Source organism: Phaethon lepturus, unplaced genomic scaffold (assembly GCF_000687285.1).
Source record: "Phaethon lepturus isolate BGI_N335 unplaced genomic scaffold, ASM68728v1 scaffold12098, whole genome shotgun sequence".
Classification (NCBI taxonomy): Eukaryota; Metazoa; Chordata; class Aves; order Phaethontiformes; family Phaethontidae; genus Phaethon; species Phaethon lepturus.
The window spans coordinates 9,685-15,022 of NW_010559745.1; positions in this window are offsets into that span (position 1 = coordinate 9,685).

Below are 5,338 nucleotides of genomic sequence, written 5' to 3' on the forward strand. Positions count from 1 at the left end.
CTGAGCAGTTGACCCTGCTGCCAGGTGCGCTTGGACGAGATGATTTCCAAGGGTCCCTTGCAACAAAAATTATGCTGTGAAACTATTTTTCTAAGATTATGGGGGTTTTTTCCCTAGGATTTATTTCTGCTGCTTATAGGATGGCTGAAACCTTGACTTGAAAAATTCCCTTGGCTGCGCTGAAGCAGGGTCACACCCCGGTGACTCTAAGTCAGTACTGGAAGAATAAAAATCCTTAGGCATAAGTGGCTGTTAAGCACCCTTATGTATAAAATTAGATCGTTATGCTTTTTGCACTCTTATAAAGCATGTGCTCTGAAGGTAGAAGCCATTTCATACCCCTTGTCTGGAGGTGGTATATAGAGAGTGCCCCGTTTCCCATTAATCTGGGACAATTCACATAAACCTCCATACCCTGCACAGTGAGTCTTGTCCTTTAAGTTTTCCACAGGTTTTCCACACTAGAGGCAGAGTATCCAACCGCAGCCTTCATCCTCATGCTGTCTGTTCATTTTCAGCTCAGCAATGGAAACCAAGGAGCCACCAGCCATTGTGGGTAGCCAGTGTGGAGAAGAAGGTGCTCAGATCTGCACCTTTCTTAAATTATTTCTCCATGCTATTGACTTTCCTAAAAGCCGTTGGCTTTGTGTTTGTCCCTCCCCACTTTCAGACTATTTCGATCAGAAGTGTCAGCCCAGATGGAATTATTTCCTTGCTTTCTTCCCAGAGTTGAATTTCAAGAACCATCACAAATTATCCTTTTATAATTGAAAGCAAGTTGCTATTTCTGAAATGCGGCTTTTTAACGTTCCATGTGAGAAGCCTAGGTTAAATATCTGTGTCTGTGTCTAGTGTATAGATGGATGACATGTCCTTGCGGGGGAGTAAAGGAGCAGGGGTACATGTCAAATCCTGAATCCATCAAAACCAGGAAGAGCTTTGCAACAATTTTCAATGACAAATGTCAGACAGAATTGGTTAAGTTTATGCCACGAGTGACTGTCCAAAACAGTTCTTCCAAGAAGTGGAATTGTAGCACATCCTTAGAGCTGAGCATGTGCTGACCCATCACCCTGAGCCTCAGTCCGAGGCTGTTCCCAAGCTGACACGTGTTCACGGCAAAGCTGCCAGGGATTTCTGCAGCATCAGGATCAGGCCCTTAGGCAGCAGCTCACCCCTAAGTGAACGGAGACGGAGTTACTAGCTTGTCTCTCAAGGTTAATTGGGATTTATGTCTTGTTTGGAGAAGTAGCTTTAGAAATCCGACTTCCTTGCATAGTTTCTGTGATGTGTTTTTCTGTGCATGCGTGTGTAAAAGGCACTTGCCTTTTATTGCTTATCGAAAGGACTTTATTAGACATTGCTTATGCAGCATTTTTTTTGTGATCTTGCTGATGAAAGATGCTATATAAACGGGGTTGGATTGGACTGGATTCAGTAAGTCTAAGAGCTTGCCAGGAATTTATTGCAGTTTGACTCCAGTGACCGAGCACAGCAGCCAGCGAGTGAGCGCAGCTCCTTGCAGCACTGCTCTGGCTCTGCCTTCCCTACTGAAATGGAATTCATTACTCTCTCTCTCACATGGATATTTGGTAGGAAATTGGAGCTACAAAATGAAGAGTCATGGAAGTTTAAAAAAATCCAAGAGACAGGACAGATGTGCTATGATTAGTCCTGTACTCTGGCTCACCTTGGGTTAGATAAATAACTGAATGTGTGCCATCAGCAATACGTACTATTTACAGACTTGGAAGGAAATTTGGCTTGCAGTCCTCTAATTGGAAGTCAGAGGTGGTGGAAAAAAAGACTTTTGCTCACTTTTCATACTTTAAATCTCAAAGCGGTGAGTTATTTTAAAACACAGGCTCAATCTTGGATCGTTCCAACTGAGATTTAGAAGGCTACTTATTCTTAGGAATGACAATATATTTATGAGGATGCATTATACTTTGCCAGTTCATTAGCCTATGTAATAAATGCAAACAGTGCTATCTTTGTATAAAATTAATTTTTGTCTTCCCCTCAAATTTCACACCTGTCAAACATTAATTTGATTCTGCAAAATCCGTACCAACTTCACCTGCGAAACTAAACAAAATCATTTTCTTGATACAATGCCAGAAAATAAAAGAAATTTGTAAGAAAAGAGAGCAAGACAAAGCTGACAGTGTGTATATAGCTGAGTTTAAGCAGATGAGAACAGTCAAAAGTCTTTTATTTAATCATTCTGCTATTTTTGACATGCTGTCTAGTGATAAACCACATAAGCGTTCCCTCGCATTAAGGAAAAAAAAAAAAAGGATGAGGATGATGTTCACATGCATGTAAATATCCAACAAATGGCTTTTCCAGTGGCAGCAGGGGTAATCACCTTTTCGATGTTGTGTAATATTTTCCTTCTGAGAGTTTCCTTCTTTGCTTAGAGAACATTCACAGGCAGATTTTTACTCCGTCGTTTTGGCGCATCGGTATGCTAAGCGAGATACAAGCAGTGAAGGTTACCAGTTTTTTTTTCTTGTGGGGCTGCCTGCAGGGTTTTCATACCAACTGCTTTCTCTGTACCCCAGAAGTCCTAAAAGAGTCCGCAAGTGACCGTCTCCTGGGACCGCTGACCTGCTGACGCAGGGCAGGTGTTGGGGAAGTGGTCTGATTTTGTCTGAACACCTCTGCTGAACACCTCATGGCATCTCGTTTACCTAAATGAAACCACAAACCCCATCGTGGCAAGATGTCCTGCGCTGTGTCCACGGAGAACAGAGGCCCAGGGGCTGCTACAAAAAGGACACAGGACAGATGTTTTCGGGGGTTAAATTCCCCAGACCTGTGAAGTTTTGCTTTTTGCGCGTTCTCCAGTTTTGCGCAGGTCAGCGCCTGTCGTAACTCCAAGCCCCACCGATACCCACGCAGGGTGGAGGGTTTCTTGCACCCCTTGAGGTCTTTTTTCGCTCCTTTGTAGAGGAGTGAGCATCACGCATTCACAAATACTGTGACCCACAGGGGCTGCAAGTCATTGCACCAGTTTGGAAGGTCCCTTCGAATAAGGAACCACAGTTTGTACTCCAGCTCCACAAAACTCCCTTTGACCATAAAAAGATTACATGAAACAGCACTTTGAGGAGAGGAGGAGTCAGTTAACAATACATTACTATAAGGAGTAGCCAAGGAGCATGCCTGAGAGCTTTCAAGAGCATCGGCCAGAGCCTCCCTGGGTAAGCGCTGGCACGGTTCCCCCGAGTCAACAGAGGTATGTGGCTTTTGCCAAGGGAGGACCTGGCCCCTGGCTTGTGTTCATGGAAAAGGAGCCCAGGAACTGTGAATCTTATCAAAACCTTCCCATTAACAATAACTGGAACGGGATTTAATTTCTGGTATCTGTCTTAATAACCAGAGCTGTGCAAAAGAGCAGATAGCAGGGCTTTTTTTTTTTCTAAGAAAAAGAAAACCATTATATGTGGGTAAATTTATGTGACTTAAGCAGCTGACGAGAAACATGGCTTAGACTCAGGCAATGCAATAATCACTAAAAATCTGACTTCCAGAAAAGTCAAGTAGTAAGTTTCAGTGATTTGCTGTCAGAGGTCTGAGTTCCAGCTTTGCTGGTGAAGGACGGCTCTCTGTGGCTGTTCAGGCAAATCCTGCTTTATTTGGTCGGTTAAGAGAAATAAAGAAGCGCACATATACGTACTGTCGTCACAGGGACTGCAGCATTTCCTAGGCAGGGGAAGACGTGCACCGTACCCTCTGTTATTCACTCGCAGCTGGGACTGGGAGTGGGACTGGAAGGGCTCAGGCTGGCCTTGGACGTTGCATGACACCCAAAGCAAACATAAATTGTCTCTTTACAAAACTATGAAAAAGGACTAAGTGTAGAAATCATGGCAAAGTGTATGCTGAGCAAGTGTCTGCAGGGAGGCCACCTCCTCTTACTCAAGATTTCGGTATGTATCCCACAGAAAGGCAAACAAAAATAAAGCGCATTCAGTTTTACACCATGTTGCCATAAATCTTCTCTCCCTGTGAATTACAGAGAAACTGTGCACAGCTACCGAGCTGCTTCCTTAATACACTTGCGCTGCAGATGGGCTTTGTCTGTGCATGCTTTGGCAGACAGACCTGGCCCTCATTTGAATTTTATAGAGAATATGAGAAAAGCAAGGGTTTGAGGTTTTTTTAAGGTACCCTGTTGGCTTGCTTTTATAACTGTCTAATTATCTTCTGTAAGTTAATTGCTGTATTTTATATTTGCATTTTGGCTGCACTGTGTATTTCTCAAGGTCAGGGTGATCAAAAAGGATCTCTGGGCAGGCACAATAAGGAGCCATTTTAACAAAGACCCCTTTGTGCAATTAAACACAGCCATGTCATGGCCTTTGCTGACTCAGCTCTTCAAGATAATGGCACAAGTTCTTCTGAGTTCATATTATGACACTGTCTGAAGAGATCTGGTTAAAAAATTTTTCTTTATCTTTTCCTAACAGGAAATCAGCTTTTTGATGACATACATTTGCTTGACTGTATTATAATTTTTTTTCTACCAGCACCAACCTGGGAGAACTGTGTCAATGTATTTAAACACACGTAAAATGTTAATCAGTTCCTATGCCACCTAAACTGCGACTCTTCTGACATTCATGGGTCAGAAACAGCATGTCAGAGAGGAGGGATTTATCCTGCCTGACCACCTATGGAGCTGCTGCATCTTCCCGTGAAGCGACCTCAGGCATCAGCTGAGCTTTAGAAACTGTCCATGCGTGTGCTCCTACCCCTGATGAATGGGAGTTCAAGAGCCTCTGCTTGAATTACCTCTGTCTGGGTGGAGCCATCCTGGAGGTTGACTGTCTGCCTGAACCCCAGCATTGTAGGGATAAAATAAGGGTAATATTTTATCCTAAGAACTCACTTTCTGACTCAGCGTAGGGATTTCTGTGTCTGCTTTGCTTCTAGGGGGCAAATATTTCCTAGAGTGGACTCTCCGTTTCTACTTTTGACATCTTTAGCAAGAGTTTCCTTGACATAGTATGTTCATTTGAAACCAGTATAAAAATCATCTTTTTCCCTCTCCTTCACATTTCTCCCTTGCTTTCCCTGGTTTTGATCACTAAATGGCCATCATGTATCTTTTTCAAAATAATTGTCATGACAGAGTTCCAGAGTTACCTCTTTGCTGAAGTTAACCAAAACCTCAGCAATGCATCAAGCAGCTCCGAGCCCGCCATCGTCGCATCCCAAGTGCTGCCACGTTTCTTCAGACAGAGACAGGTTAATTCTCACTTTATCCTGTTATTATTTGCATTTCCAAAACATTTCAGCTGCTGTTAGGACCCCGACGTATTTTCTC